The following is an 18057-nucleotide window of genomic DNA, read 5'->3' as shown; positions in this document are numbered from 1 at the left end:
GGGATAATTCAGCTGAATAGGAGGTAGTAATAAAAACACAAGTATTGACTCTACTGTATTTTTCAAATTTTATTTTTAGAAGGTTCAAAACGGTGGGCATTAAAACATCCCAATTTCTAAAATTTGCAGTTATTTTCATTTTATCGTCATATATAAATAAATTTATAAAAATGGCCTTCGACTTAAAATTTTATAAAACACTTCAATCTTACTCTATAACACTTTTATCACTCTGAAAATATTCAATCGAAACTTAAAATTTGTGGAGTTAAAGTTAAAAAAACTCAAAACGCAAACAACAATTCGAAGTAAATTCTAATCCAAACTCATTTAAAATTCAAAAAAAAAAATAAAATTGAATAGAGCCCTGTCGCACGCGACCAGACCACGAAGAAGTCGCACAAAACGCGCCACTCCTCCGTGGCCTGGTCGCGCGCGACTCGGTAGATTCAATTTTTTTGTGCGTTTTTATATTATTAATAACTAATAATTTATATTTTTTTAATAAATTATATTAGTTATATTTATTAATTTAATAATAATAATAATAATAATAATAATAATAATAATAATAATAATAATAATAATAATAATAATAATAATATTATTATTATTATTATTATTATTATTATTATTATTATTATTATTATTATTATTATTATTAAATTTTAAATGTTTATTAATTTAATAATATTAATTCTTAAATGTTTAGTAATTTATATTTATAAATTATATTTTTTGTTAATAATTTATATTATTAAATGTTTATTAATCTAATATTATTAATGTAATTAAAATTAATTTAATAACTTTTTTAGTTTAAGTAATTTATTAATGTTAATTAAGTAACCGTTTCCAATCATGAATTAATATGTTAATTAATTATTATTTTTTATTCATGTAATTAATTTAACGTACGTACACTGTAATTGAAATTAATTTGGTTACCAATAATTTATTATTTTAATTAATTATTAATAGTTAATTAAATTATGAAAATCGTAGTAAATGGCCGGTAATCAAGGGAAAGGAAAGGGTTTCTTTAAAGGCTTATTGAGTGGAAATAGTTCTAGGCCGACCTTACTAAGAGGGGACCCTCATGAGATGGGGGTTACGGGTTTTGCTCGCCAGGCTAGGCAAGAACAAGCTGCCAGACATAGTCAGGCCCAACGTTCAAGTACGCTGCACCAAGTGTGTACTCATTTTGATGATCAGACGAGCGCACAGAGTTATTCGGGGGCTCTAACGATGACAATAGTGACTACCACGACTCTATAGGTCAGGCTGTGGATTGGACGGTTGTGGGAGGGCATGTAGGTAAGTTTACAAGGACAGGTCCTAATATATATAAGTAAATTATTCACATTCAAATATACAACTACATACATTAGTAAATTATTAACATTCAGTCTAACCTAAAAATTCTAATTAATTAAAATTATTCACATTCAAATATTCAAGTATACGTAAATTATTCACATTCACATATATAATACATACCTTGGTAATTAGATATGATAATTTTGTTTCTACAATTGGATTATGTAACCTACATCGAAAAACATAGAAAAAATTGGTATTAAAAAATAAAAAAATCCCTAAAAGACAATGAAGCTAAGCTTGAAGAAGTTAAATAAAGATTGAAAAGTTTATACCTTGAAGAAGAACAAGACTAAGCCCTAATTTTGTGGGTTTTCGAAGGAAAAACAACAATGGTGGATTGAAATGTGGTAGATTAAAACAAGGAGAATTAACAATAGATTGAAATTTCGTTGGTCTTTGAAAATGAAGAAGGAAATTCGGGGGTGGTTAATTGTGGGTCTTTGAAGAACAGTACTAGAAGAAGCAGAGCAGCAGTACAGTGGGTCTTCGAAGAACAGTTGTAACAACCCGACTTACCGTTGACTGGGTAAACAGGGTCATCACTAGGTTCGTTTTCCAAGAAACTGAAATCACACTTCCAAAACTCAAGCAAAGGGGTCACAAGCTTTTCAACGTGACTAACTCAGCTAAATCCCAAAACCAACATCTAACTAATACACAAGATAATCATACAATTCTCTACAAGTCCGATATAACCAGCACAGCCAAAACAAATATACATTTATCCAAAATCCTAATACAAATCTACAAATTTCTACGTGCTCAGCTCAATATACATCCTTGGAATGCTATTCAACACCGCTAACCCATTGTTCCCGACCGGTTCCGATCTGTAATCAGACTAAAAGATGGAAACAATAGAGGATCAGATTAAACTGAGTGAAAAGCAACAATCCAAAACAATTAAACACAGCAATTCAAAACAATGGTTTAAAAGCAACAATAGTTTCCTAGATCTAGTTGAGTGGAGCATCCATAGCTCTAAGGCTATGTCTCTCTCGGGTGAAGCTAGTCAATATCTCAATGACAATTCGCTTCAAAAACAGGGAGTAGGGAACCATGTTCCTCAACTCCGTCAATGACCAGCTCGCAAGCCCGATCAATTAACCATATCAATATCAGCATAATCATTCATAAAAATTTATCACATTCGTATAAATTTCACAAACTTTAAATAAACATTTTACAAATGGTAGCCTGGCCAGACCCCTTTTTAAGGGACTGTTACTACTCACCAAAAAGAACGCTTCAAGAAGCAAAATTCGTTTCTCCGCGATCACTAGAAAGGTTCCTCGATGACGTCGTCTCCTGGAGCATAACAAACACAACATCACAACAAAGCGTTCGATACTACGAACTAGGTTTATATAACTCATTGCATCTCCTCCTATGATCGTATCTTAGTTCAATCTTCTATTCTAATGACCCTAATATCAAAGATTGCACAAGTTCTAATTCTAACCCCAACATATATAAAAATGTAACCTTGTTTAAGACTATCTTATAACCTTGTAACGATCATACGTCTCCACAATTCCCTTTGTATTTCCAATTCGAACACTTCTAGTTCATTTTACTCAAACCAAGAAACTAAACAAGATTAACCAGGTATCCTAAAAGAAGAACACAACTAATTTATCCATTCAACTAATAACTTCCACACGAACCCTGATACTTTCAAGAATAACCAATCATATAAAATCAAGAGTTATATCCAACACTTACAATTACCCAACTATTAAATAAATAGCTACAATAAAGAACTATCCACCACTAGCAAATTCACATGAATCAACTAACATTTAAGAACATCAAGTTTTCATAAACTTTCCACATTCAATATCCTATCGATATCCTAATCATCGTAAATTCATACTAATTAATAATTCCACAATTAAGTTCTTATCACCACTTTGACCTATAATTATCATTAACAACATTCAAATCCAAATTCTCACCACAACCTGTACACCATCAAGACACTATGAATTCGTTCCCACAAATTGTTTCGCAAGTATCTGGTATTATATCTAAGAGTATCAATCTATTCAATTATTCACCATTATCATAACTTGTCACAACTCTTAGTTCCTAACAGCAATTCAGCAGCTAAATATACATATCCAACAGCTAGTCTCAATCAACAAAACTCATCTAATTAGGAATCCCGTAATGATTTTAGGACACCTCTTACTAAAACAGGCATAACTCACTCATACGGAAACCAAATGAGACGATTTAAGTGGCTACGCGACCATTACTCAGAGCTCTACTATTCTTATTCAGAGACTAAAACCCAAAAACAATTAAAACGATCCCAAAATAGCCAAAACAGAAGGTTCGTTATGGATTTTTAAGACAGCCTCCTAGTATTTCACTATTTTGAACATATCTCTATCATATAAACTCATTTTGGAGCGATTCAAGTGCCCACGTGATCGCGACTCGAAGCTCTACAAATCTCATGAAGACACCAAAACCCCAAAACGACTCTAACTATTTCAAAAATAGCAACACAAATTCGGACAGAACAAAACGGAACCTCATTGTCGATCTTTATGACAGTCTACTAGTATTTTGCGCATAACTTCCTCATACGAACTCATCTCGGGGTGATTCAAGTGTCCACACGACCGCGACTCAAATTTCTACAAATATCAAGAAGTCATAAGAACAACTAACGCTTGTTGACACCTAGCAGAACGAGGAGACACTCATTCAGATTCGATCCAAGATAGGAAATGCACGATATATGTTGGGGTAGTGTAGCGCTTGTGAAGGCGCTATGGTCTAATCACGTTACCGAAGAAGTCACATGGGAGGCAGTAGATGCCATGAGACGCGATTATCCCTGGTTGTTTTCTTAGGCATTTCTATGTTTATCGCTTTATAGCTATTGGATCTCCTTAGTCTTTGTGAGTTAAGTTCGAGGACGAATTCCATTCTATGTTGGGGGACATAGCTTTATGATATGTATGTTAGCTAGAGATTGGAATATATGCTGGAGACTTAGTTTAACTTCGAGGACGATGTTTATTTCCGGTTGGGTAGAATGTAATATTCGGGAAAATTAATATCTTAAGACGAGTAAGTTTAAGAGAATTATCAGTGTGAGAATGATCCTAAATACACATGATAAAAAAAAAAGTTGTTTTTAAAAGATCTCAAAATTTCAACTTGATATATATATATATATATATATATATATATATATATATATATATATATATATATATATATATATATATATATATATATATATATATATATATATATATATATATATATATATATATATATATATATATATATATATATGTATATATATATATATATATATATATATATATATATATATATATATATATATATATATGTATATATATATATATATATGTATATATATATATGTATATATATATATATATATATATATATATATATATATATATATATATATATATATATATATATATATATATACTTAAGTCAAGTATTCTTGAAATTGTTTTCCAAAAGATATTATATATACTCGGATAACTGGCGAAAGGAGTTGAGGACCAAACTTATCGAGAATTGTGATGATGTTGTGCAAGAATTATTCGATGCAAAAAAGTTTAAAAGAAACATTTTGGGAATATTGAAAGTTATGCGTTAATTATGTGATAAGATTGAAAATCTATAAAGGAATAAACAATGTAGAAAAAGTATTTGTGACATGTTCAATTATGGGATGAGAAATTTTAATTAAGGAAAGTTATTCGAAAGGAAACTAAGGTTAATGCAATTAATAGTAATTTAAAGTTATGTTGTAGTAAGTTTGATTGAATGGCCTATACGTGTTGAGGATAATGTAAAATTATGATTGAGAAAGCTTTCAACGGTTTTTAATGAATGAATGATAACTTTGGGACTCTATAAAGGTTTTATTGATGGTAAAATGTGAATTAAGAAAAAAGAGATCTACTGGAATTTTAAAGAATACTTAAAATTGTGAGAGGTTTGACTTTATAAGTGAGGAAATGTTTGGTTATTAAAGGTTAAAAAAAAATTGGGATTGTATGAAACTATTAATGGTAAAACGTGAGTATAATAGAATAATGGTTTAGGAAAAAAAAATAATACGAATTTGAATGTCTAAAGGTTATTGAAGTTATTTCGGATGAATTTGTTAGGGAATTTGTTAGGGAATTTGAAGTTTTAAGCGTTAAATGAAGATTAGGGTTATAAATGTTATAATTCAAAGTAAGTTGACAATGATCGAGTTTTGAGTTATTAAAAGTTGATAGAAAAATGATTATGGATATTTTTAATTAATATGAGATTCAATAAATGACTTAAGGTATTTATCTCAAAGTATCTCGGGAGTTATAAGAGTTTTTAATTAAAAATTTAGTTGTAATTGGGAAACAACAAGTAAGTTGATGATTTAATTCCTTAAACTAAGGATATAAAAAAAAAGGTTGAAGTGACCAAATATGTAATTAAAGGTATAAAAGATTTTGAAGTAAGGTGGTTGATTTAAAGTACATGTGAACGATCATGTAAAGTAAATCGAGGATGAAGTTTCAAATTTAAAGGGTTGAAGTAATTCAATTGAGGTTAGTTGTGTTACCAATATGTAATTCATCTTATATGATTGAAAAATTTATAGATATAGTATGTCTTGAATCAAAGTTGGGGAGTAACTAAAGTTTATTTGGTTCTCATTTCACAAAATTTGAGTTATATGTTATGACTAAGGATGATCAGAAGTGTATGTATAATTTCGGGGACGAAATTATTTTAAGTTGGGGAGAATGAAATAGAATACATTTAATAAAGCTTGATTATAAGTTTATTAAGCTGATTGATGTTATTAAGTAAGTTAATTCGAGTAATAATATTATTATTTTGATAATATTGACTCAAGTATTTGATTTGTTAATATTTTCAAGAAAGAGATTTTTTATTTAATGTATGAAATTCGTATAAAGAATACTTCAATAAAAATGTATTTTGATTATATTTTATTAATTGATTACTATCTTATCTTTATAAAAATAAATTTAAATAAATTATTGAAAAATAGATTCCTAAATGAAATCCAAATTCATACTACCCATTTACTTATTTCATAAATCGTATATTATACCCTTACAGCATGTCTTATATAAGACTGTTTTACGATGAGACGACTTTAATAGAATTTAACGGGTCAAAGCTAAAAATAAACCCATTTCACCATCTATAAACCGACATACCTTTTCCCTCACATTGAAATTCAATCGACACACTCCTTACCCTCACATTCAAAACCAACACGCCTCACTTCCTCACCCTCTTCCCCACGGCTGTTTCTCCCTCCTCAATAGCCCTTGCTCATTTTCTCCTCCACCAGCAGCTGCCTCCTCCTCCACAAGCAGCAACCGACACCTCCCTGTCCTCCACAAGTAGCAGGCGGCAGCAACTAGCCGTGATCCACCCACCTAGCAGCAACAACTGCTGCTTTGTGCCTCCACACAGCAACAAGCTGCTGTGATGCTAGCCCCACGCAGCTTTCCTTCACCATCACACACGGTGGGCCGCACCACCATACCAACTCCTTCCTCTTCCTTCAATGGTGATTGAGGTAATCCACAAACTATTCAATTTAAAGTATTAATTTAATGTTTTAAGGTAGTTTGGTATTTGTGGATTCAATTTGGGTCTTTGATTTAAATTTAGGTATCAACTTGAATTTAAGATGATTATATGGATTCAATTAGTATTTGAGTTGTTTTTAGTGTTGATTAAAATTGGTTATTTGGGTTATTTGAGTTCTAGTATCAAATTGAGTATTTGGGATTCTGAAATTTCAGTTCATAAACCGAACTTTCTGTTTTGGCCATTTTGGGGATGGTTCTGATTGTTTTTGGGTTCTTATGTCTGCTTGAGATTTGTAGAACTTTGAGTCGCAGTCGTGTGGACACTTGAATAACCCCGAGATGAGTTCGTATCAGGAAGTTATGCACAAAATACTAGTAGACTGTCATAAAGATCGACAATGAGGTTCCGTTTTGTTCTGTCCGAATTTGTGTTGCTGTTTTTGAAATAGTTAGAGTCGTTTTGGGGTTTTGGTGTCTTCATGAGATTTGTAGAGCTTCGAGTCGCGATCACGTGGGCACTTGAATCGCTCCAAAATGAGTTTATATGACAGAGATATGTTCAAAATAGTCAAATACTAGGAGGCTGTCTTAAAAATCCATAACGAACCTTCTGTTTTGGCTATTTTGGGATCGTTTTAATTGTTTTTGGGTTTTAATCTCTGAATAAGAATAGTAGAGCTCTGAGTAATGGTCGCGTAGCCACTTAAATCGTCTCATTTGGTTTCCGTATGAGTGAGTTATGCCTGTTTTAGTAAGAGGTGTCCTAAAATCATTACGGGATTCCTAATTAGATGAGTTTTGTTGATTGAGACTAGCTGTTGGATATGTATATTTAGCTGCTGAATTGCTGTTAGGAACTAAGAGTTGTGACAAGTTATGATAATGGTGAATAATTGAATAGATTGATACTCTTAGATATAATACCAGATACTTGCAAAACAATTTGTGGGAACGAATTCGTAGTGTCTTGATGGTGTACAGGTTGTGGTGAGAATTTGGATTTGAATGTTGTTAATGATAATTATAGGTCAAAGTGGTGATAAGAACTTAATTGTGGAATTATTAATTAGTATGAATTTACGATGATTAGGATATCGATAGGATATTGAATGTGGAAAGTTTATGAAAACTTGATGTTCTTAAATGTTAGTTGATTCATGTGAATTTGCTAGTGGTGGATAGTTCTTTATTGTAGCTATTTATTTAATAGTTGGGTAATTGTAAGTGTTGGATATAACTCTTGATTTTATATGATTGGTTATTCTTGAAAGTATCAGGGTTCGTGTGGAAGTTATTAGTTGAATGGATAAATTAGTTGTGTTCTTCTTTTAGGATAGCTGGTTAATCTTGTTTAGTTTCTTGGTTTGAGTTAAATGAACTAGAAGTGTTCGAATTGGAAATACAAAGGGAATTGTGGAGACGTATGATTGTTACAAGGTTATAAGCTAGTCCTAAACAAGGTTACATTTTTATATATGTTGGGGTTAGAAATAGAACTTGTGCAATCTTTGATATTAGGGTCATTAGAATAGAAGATTGAACTAAGATACGATCATAGGAGGAGATGCAATGAGTTATATAAACCTAGTTCGTAGTATCGAACGCTTTGTTGTGATGTTGTGTTTGTTATGCTCCAGGAGACGACGTCATCGAGGAACCTTTCTAGTGATCGCGGAGAAACGGATTTTGCTTCTTGAAGCGTTCTTTTTGGTGAGTAGTAACAGCCCCTTAAAAAGGGGTCTGGCCAGGCTACCATTTGTAAAATGTTTATTTAAAGTTTGTGAAATTTATACGAATGTGATAAATGTTTATGAATGATTATGCTGATATTGATATGGTCAATGGATCGGGCTTGCGAGCTGGTCATTGACGGAGTTGAGGAACATGGTAACCTACTCCCTGTTTTTGAAGCGAATTGTCATTGAGATATTGACTAGATTCACCCGAGAGAGACATAGCCTTAGAGCTATGGATGCTCCTCTCAACTAGATCTAGGAAACTGATGTTGCTTTTAGACCATTGTTTTGAATTGCTGTGTTTAATTGTTTTGGATTGTTGCTTCTCACTCAGTTTAATCTGATCCTCTATTGTTTCCATCTTTTAGTCTGATTACAGATCGGAACCGGTCGGGAACAATGGGTTAGCGGTGTTGAATAGCATTCCAAGGATGTATTTTGAGCTGAGCATGTAGGAATTTGTAGATTTGTATTAGGATTTTGGATAAATGTATATTTGTTTTGGCTGTGCTGGTTATATCTGACTTGTAGAGAATTGTATGATTATCTTGTGTATTAGTTAGATGTTGGTTTTGGGATTTAGCTGAGTTAGTCACGTTGAAGAGCTTGTGACCCCTTTGCTTGAGTTTTGGAAGTGTGATTTCAGTTTCTTGGAAAACGAACCTAGTGATGACCCTGTTTACCCAGTCAACGGTAAGTCGGGTTGTTACAACTGTTCTTCGAAGACCCACTGTACTGTTGCTCTGCTTCTTCTAGTACTGTTCTTCGAAGACCCACAATTAACCACCCCCGAATTTCCTTCTTCATTTTCAAAGACCAACAAAATTTCAACCTATTGTTAATTCTCCTTGTTTTAATCTACTACATTTCAATCCACCATTGTTGTTTTTCCTTCGAAAACCCACAAAATTAGGGCTTAGTCTTGTTCTTCTTCAAGGTATAAACTTTTCAATCATTATTTAACTTTTTCAAGCTTAGCTTCATTGTCTTTTAGGGATTTTTTTTATTTTTAATACCAATTTTTACTATGTTTTTCGATGTAGGTTACATAATCCAATTGTAGAAACAAAATTATCATATCTAATTACCAAGGTATGTATTATATATGTGAATGTGAATAATTTACGTATACTTGAATATTTGAATGTGAATAATTTTAATTAATTATAATTTTTAGGGTAGACTGAATGTGAATAATTTACTAATGTATGTAGTTGTATATTTGAATGTGAATAATTTACTTTTATATATATATATATATATATATATATATATATATATATATATATATATATATATATATATATATATATATATATATATATATATATATATATATATATATATATATATATATATATATATATATATATATATATATATATATATATATATATATATATAAAATTGTTATATATATATATTTATTTGTTATAATTCTTCGAGTGTATATAAATCACTGAATTTATGGGAATTATTTGGTGATTTCAATTGTGTATATTATAATATTTATAAATGAGTATTACAAATAAAACGAAAGAAAAAAAATCACTATGTGCTGCGTTTCAAGGGGAACCGCAGCATATAATGTATTGTTGTGCTGCGGTATTGAACCGCACCATTTAAATAAGCCATCTACTATTATCACTTATGCTTAGGGTCAATACCGCAACATATGGTGGCCAAAAAATCGCAGTAAATGAGGTGTTTTCCACTAGTGATACTCCTACTGGAGATCGCGCGGGTGCGAGATTTGTACTGCGGACTTCACTGTCGAGATTTAAGTGGTAAATTTACCATTACCCCAATCAGATACGATCAAACCAGATCAAACCAGATCAGATCATACCAAGCCAAATCAGATTAGACCAAATTAGATAAGATCATACTTATTATTATTATTATTATTATTATTATTAGGATTATTTGCAAAGAAACACCTTTTAAAACCCCTTTTTTGTAAAGAAACACCTTTTATAATTTTTTTGTAAAAAAACACCTTTTAAGAGACTTTTTTTAAAAAAAACACCTTAAATCAGTTTCCGGTGACTTTTGTCAACTTTTCAGCGTTGACTATGCCATTTGTCAACTTTCCTGGTCGTATGCAGATTCTGATTTGCGTACTGCCTAAGCACATCTTGTTCATATTAATTAAGTGGTGTATTGAGTGGCGCCTTAATTGCTCCAGGAGATGAAGATAGAGTACGTTGCTACTACTGTTGTCGTCGATGTTGTTGCTGCTGATGTCCTCCATCTCACTACCATCCCATGTCGATGCTATTGTTGCTATAAAACGCGAGCTGTTGCGTTGATTATGGCTCCGACTGGCGTTGGGGCTATTGGTTTTGATGGGCCAAGTCCTGTTACTGGTTTTGCTATATTATGCATTATAATGATCCATCTGGATGTCATTTTGTAACTAAATCTGTATTTGATGTAATCGTATTTGTATAGACTACGGATAGCAATACTTTTTGAGGTGTCGTATCTCTCCTAGCGCATGACGAAGGGCTAATTCTTGGCCCTTAGGAGCTATAGTGGGTGAGGACGCCTATGTCTGTTGATGCTAGGATGTAAAGCTTTAGCTTTTTTTTTGGCATTTTATAAAATTTACTTTGCTAATAATAATAATAATAATAATAATAATAATAATAATAATAATAATAATAATAATAATAATAATAATAATATAATGACATTAACAATATAAAAGTAAATAAGATTAGATCAGATCAGACCAGATAAGATTAGATCACATCAGATCAGACCAGATCTGATCAGATCAGATCAAACCAGATTAAATCAGACTAGATCTGATCAGATCAGAAAGATGTAGATCAAATTAAACTGAATCAGACAAGATCAGATCAAATTAGACCTTGGTAAATTCAAATAAGATTCAATCAGATCAAACGAAGAGAACAGGCCCTAAATATAAGTATTGTGGAATGCAAGAGATACTATGACTAATGACGGCTTAAAGCTGGAACCTATGCTTTCAAGCTATGATTATGACTAAATGTTGGGCATTGTTAAACTTCATAGCCTTTTTCATTTTATCGTCGCCTCTTATATAATGAATTTCGAAGATTGCCCTTGCATAATTTTCAAACTCCGATCTAGATCTAGGAAACTGATGTTGCTTTTAAACCATTGTTTTGAATAGTTGTGTTTAATTGTTTTGGATTGTTGCTTCTCACTCAGTTTAATCTGATCCTCTATTGTTTCCATCTTTTAGTCTGATTACAGATCAGAACCGGTCGGGAACGATGGGTTAGCGGTGTTGAATAGCGTTCCAAAGATGTATATTGAGCTGAGCACGTAGGAATTTGTAGATTTGTATTAGGATTTTGAATAAATGTATATTTGTTTTGGCTGTGCTGGTTATATCGGACTTGAAGAGAATTGTATGATTATCTTGTGTATTAGTTAGATGTTGGTTTTGGGATTTAGCTGAGTTAGTCACGTTGAAGAGCTTGTGACCCCTTTGCTTGAGTTTTGGAAGTGTGATTTCAGTTTCTTAGAAAACGAACCTAGTGATGACCCTGTTTACCCAGCCAACGGTAAGTCGGGTTGTTACAGTTGATATCAGAGCCAACCCGCGACCGTGGCTAATCCTTAGGGTTAGTTTATCTAGCGGGCATACAATTTTGGGAGTAAGGAAAAACGTGATTTGAGGATTTAGATGTCTAAGATAAGAGATAGGAACAGAAGTAAATATGATTGTGGAATTAACCTAGGTGTTTGAGTTAGTCTTGTTTTCTTAGAAATGTAGGATGTGAGGTGTGAGGATTACGGGGTAAAATGGGAAAACGCTCTTAACGATTGATCGTGACGGCAGGAAGATTCAGTTCGACAATGCAACGTTTGAATTTGTTTTCTGATGATGCCAATGTCTTGTTGCTTATCATAGTTCCTTGTCAATTATCGTTTTAGTAGCTAGAATAGTATGTCCTAAGATTGCGAATCGTTTCATCTTGTTGCTAGCCCTTTTCTATCAGCTTTTGTTTGTCGATCAATGAGTATGATTATAGTTTAGTGCATGAAAGCAAGGTTATATAGTTGTGTAAACTCGATAGTGTTCGGTTGTAAGTGAGTTGAACATTGAGAATATCTGTGACGTTGTAGGAGAGTTAGTGAAGACAAAGTACTTGAAGCCATTGTGATAGAAAAGTCTATGATAATGATAATTTTCAAAGCCTAGTTATTGAGTTGCATACGGTGCTCATATGTTGGTGTAAACGATGAATTTTTTTTAATGTTGTTAGACCATGTCATATATTATAGTTTATTTGGATATTGGAACTTATAGATTTATTAGAGTTATTGGAAAATCGTGTGATTATCATTTAGAATGAACAAAGTTTCTTTTGCTGGTTGGAAGAGCAAATATGACATAAGGATGGGATGTCATTCGTTAACTTGAGGCTTTGTTAAGTATAATTGATGATATTAGTTGCAACCGCATATGTATGGATCTCAACGGTAAGTCGGGTTGTTAAAACAGTAGAGAAGAAGAAGAAGATTAGTGGGATTTCGAAGAACAATGAAGATAAATTTTACGTGGGTTTTGAAGAACATAGGTAGTATGCAAGTTTATGAAGAAGAACACAGTAATATGCAAGAAGATGTATATAAAAAATTTCGAGGGTTTGCACTTAATGCTGGCGGGATTTTGAAAGAATAAGAAACTAAGACATATGCTTCGGTTTATTAAGAACCGCAGGCTTTAAGTGGTTTAGCAAAGCACATATGTTGCTGGTCCAATAAAACCGCAACCTTTAATGGAGTATTTGTTGCGATTCTCAAAAAACCACAGCCCTTAATGTTATTTTTTTTCTCATTTTTTTATCCTATTTTATGCTGTGTCTCTTTAAAAAACCGCAACATATGTGGCGCAACAGATAAAGTTTTTTCCACTAGTATACTAAAAGTAATAACAAAGCAAGAATAAAGTGATGATAAACGATAAAAGACAAACGGGGATGGAATGGATCCACCCTAGGTCGGTCTCTATGAACCCATGGGAAGTTAGGTTAAGTAAAATCGAACGACAATGAATCGACACACTCTAGATAAAAGACAAACGTGCTCTAAAACAAGCACAACAATGCACCGCCTTTATCGGGGGGGGGGGGGGGGGGTATCACATGTTTTGATATCGTCGAGGTGTATTTGCCCAAGAGGACAGTCAGACAGCTTGGTGCTTCTCCGTATGAGACCTACCCAAGCTAGGAATCTATTATGTCACCTTTGCTTCTCCGTATATTTATACACTGACGCATGGAGTAGGTTCCCTTATTGTGCCCGTATTGGGATCAGACACTTTCTCGGGCATCTGTTTCATCAGCGTGCGTACCTTATTATGTTGACTGGTTAAGAGTTTCCTTCCAGCCATTTTTAATTATAGGCGAAGGACCAAGTGGCTCATTTGCTGCATTTAATACCAAAATTGAATACGTAAGCTTTTCAAATTACATATATTTTCATATTACGCGTTTCAAATGTCTAAACGTTATTTTATCTATGTAGTTTGCAAATGAATGTCCAAGTCATATCCAACCACTGCTCAGGATGCCTGCTATTTGTAGACATGAACCCGCGGGAAAGACACATTGCAGATCTTTACGTGGAAGAAGTTAGGACGTTATTCGCCGAGTGGCAAGCGTTTAGTGGGCATGGTGCTTCATGAACAGTTTTTATGCAATAATGAACTATTTTTTACAATTGTCTATTACTTCAATCAATGCTTTTTTATTATAAAAATTGAATGCTTTTTAAATACAAAGAATAAAAAAAATAATTATAAGTAATATACAATAAATACAATAATTAAAGTGAATATACAAGATTTATATTATGGACTATCTAAATTGACTGCATCATTATATTGTTCTTCCGTAGTAGATTAATCTTGCTGCAAAAATGTCTTTCCATATGTCGGTATGAATTATCAACAGCTTGTCTCCAAGCTTTATAGACTAGCGGTGGAGGAGATAAATCATGGTTCATTAAAAGTTGAATATAACGATTTCCGTTGACATAACAAATGTCCACAACCTTATTAACACCATGCTCTCCTTGGGTTCTCCTTAGGGGAAAAACTAGAAAATTGTACTCGGGATTACCGTCGCTTGATCCGTAATATGCTATTGAAATGTTAAGAAATGTCGTTATAGAGTACAATCTTAGCGATGCATCCGACCAGTGAATAAATGGTGCAAGTCCCTTGTTATGCGATCCAATTCTGAACATAGCTTCATCAAGCAACTCGGATGATAAGTATAAATGTAGGTATTGTGGTCTGTGTACTTGCATTTCCATGAACATTACTCGCAGTAGAAGAGGCCAAGCCTCCTCGCCTCCCAACTCTGTGATGATGACAACTCTATATTCATAGTTTCCATCACCTATAACATTAATCCAAAAAAATAAGTTTGAGGTAAGAATATGTGGAATATATTTTCGCCAAGGGAAAAGTGAAAAATCTCCACCACCTGCACCATTTGTATGATTCAAAAGTTAGCTACATTAATTTTTAATTTACAAATTTGAAGGATAGAGGAAATAAAAACATACCAGATATGAAATAGAAGTTAATTCCAACGGATGATTGAGTTGACCGACCACTGGACGTGATGAAGATCGAGATCCACGACCTCTAAAAGACGAACTATTATACTCAAAAGCGCTCTTATTCCTTCAAAGTGTTCTGATTATTATTGGCCTCCCCCTCCTTAGTGAACTTGCATGTGGCTCAGGTATATTAGTACCATTCGGGTGTAATTCGTCTTCAAGTACCTGAGACATACGTCGTACAATAGCAGGATCTGCTTTAAGAATGTCGTCAACCAACGATTGGAAATACTTTTTAGCCTCCGCATTTGCTTGTCATACTTCTTTATTGGTGTCGTCTTCTACCTCTATGTAAGTAAGGGTCTTCCATAATGAATTATGTGATCCAAATATAACGAACTTTGTGACCTGATAAGTAAGTAGAACTAACAAGCACAAGGTAATCCGTGTGTGCTTTGAAGTGCATAACCGCATTTGTCAAATAGGTTATCCCCTAACTCTAACATACGGTTGTGCTTAAGTAGTAATAGTTCAAAGGCATGAATTGATACATGACAATACAATGGTCTCATCCAATAATATCGCAGTGACCCTAAAATAGAATTCATGGATTCCTACAGTGCTTGTCGAATCTTTGACTACTGATTTGTGATTTGTGCGCAGGCCCCTCTTAAATAGGGTATCAAAAGAACTATTTTCGATACCAAGGTAGTATTTAAATGAGGAGTGTTGGCTTTCAACTCTATTGGTAGTCTGATTACCCATACGTGCAAAATCATTAGTCCATGCATGTACAAACTTCTTTTTGTGGGGAATCCATGTTACAGCCAAATACCGAACGACCCTTACTTTTGTCATGGACCAAGTAAACACATTGCCTCCCATTTATTTTCAAATTCCTGTAGCCTGGAGCAATTAAACAATAGGTTCCATTTGGTTTGCCTAATTACCTACCCTTGTTGGTTCTTTTTCCTGCCATAAAATTTATGAACAATGTTCTCCATGTCGTTTCCAATGTGCCATAGACATAATAAGTGTCACACATTTGCATTAAAAAAAGAGAATGATAAAATTAATATATATTTAATAAATAAAATGACATACATGATAGGTCGTTTTACTACCAAAAATAATTCCTATTTCACCTAACTAGTATAGATGGAAAAGTAGGGTCAAACCACTGTGGAAGGACAAATAAAGTCACAAATTAAACCAAGTTCACTATTACTAACGATCAAAAGTTGGATTTTTGTTTATCTAAGTAGAACGCAAAAACAAGAGATGAATAGATTTCAATAATTAAAAACCTAAGGCTAAAAGGATTCACTATGCATCGATCATGATTCATGAACAACAATTGGGATAGGAATGAATATAGGCGAAAGAAGATGTTGCTCTCGTAAACAAATTCGACAATCAAACAATAAAAAAAGCTATCGCGATTAAAGCTTAATTGTTCAAAGAAGGAAATCGTTCACTCAAACTCGCAACTCTCGCTTATAGAATTGAGCGAATAAAACTTGCAAATTGGCCAAACATGCAATCAATCTAAAACCCATCAATTGAATCACCTAGACAAACCAAATTTATATCCTAAAATCAAACAAGAATCATGACCTTTTGCATAGTTTCACCAAACCCTAGAAATAAAACTACTCACTAAGCATATTAAAACTAACAAGAGATTCAACAATAAAATTCATGGAGAAAATCAAATTCAAATTTAATGGAGAAACAAGCATTCATAGATAACAACAATAAGCAAGAACAAGAAATTAGAATTGAAACTAATACCTTCAATATAATTAATATTACAATGTCTAAGTGTTGATTAACAATCCCTCAAGGCAAGTAATATGAGAAATCCCTTCAATACCAAACCCCCAAAACAGAGAAAAAAAAATCGTGCCAAAAATTCCCCTCAAAAGCTATTTATATCCTCCTAAAAAGAGATCGGAGGATATGGGAAGTTACTATCAAAAATAACTGCAGGACCCGGCCGGGTATGTGGACACCCGGCCGGGTGCCAAGCATAACTAAATCTTTAAGACCAAAAATTTTCTAAGTTCAAGAGTAAACCCGGTCGAGTAAGAGGAAACCCCCCGGGTATGCAGCAGAGCATTTTGATCTTCAATGGAAGCCTGGCCGGGTGTCTAGAGACCCACCCAGGTTTAGAGGCTTACCCGGCCGGGTATGTGGAAACCCACCCAGGTGCGAGTAGCAACCTTTTCTTCTAAGTGGCATCTTCAAATTCTTCTAAGTGTCAAGTGCAAACCCGGTCGGGTATGTGGAAACCCACCCGGGTATGATAGGCTCACTCGGCGGGGTATGTGGAAACCTACCCGGGTACGAGTGGCAACTTTTTCTTCCAAATGGCATCTTCAAATTCTTCTAAGTGCCAAGTGCAAACCCGGTCGGGTATGTGGAAACCCACCCGGGTATGAGACCTGGTCAGCACAAAAATGACCCTTTGAGTAGCTTATGACCTTCCAACTTGCAAATCTCGCTTCAAGAGTCGATTCCTAGCATAATTAGAGCTTTGTACCTACAAAATAGATAGGAAACAAACACTCCAACCATGCATAAAAACCAATAGAAAATTGAGCAAAATACGCGAGAAATGCTATGAAAATGCAATGGGGGCATGGTAGAAAATAGTATATAAAACACACACATCAATACATTAATCAGTTTAACCAATTTTCCTAAAAAGACATCACGAATGGATGTAGATA

Source organism: Amaranthus tricolor, chromosome 12 (assembly GCF_026212465.1).
Source record: "Amaranthus tricolor cultivar Red isolate AtriRed21 chromosome 12, ASM2621246v1, whole genome shotgun sequence".
Classification (NCBI taxonomy): Eukaryota; Viridiplantae; Streptophyta; class Magnoliopsida; order Caryophyllales; family Amaranthaceae; genus Amaranthus; species Amaranthus tricolor.
This window is presented reverse-complemented; position numbering follows the sequence as displayed.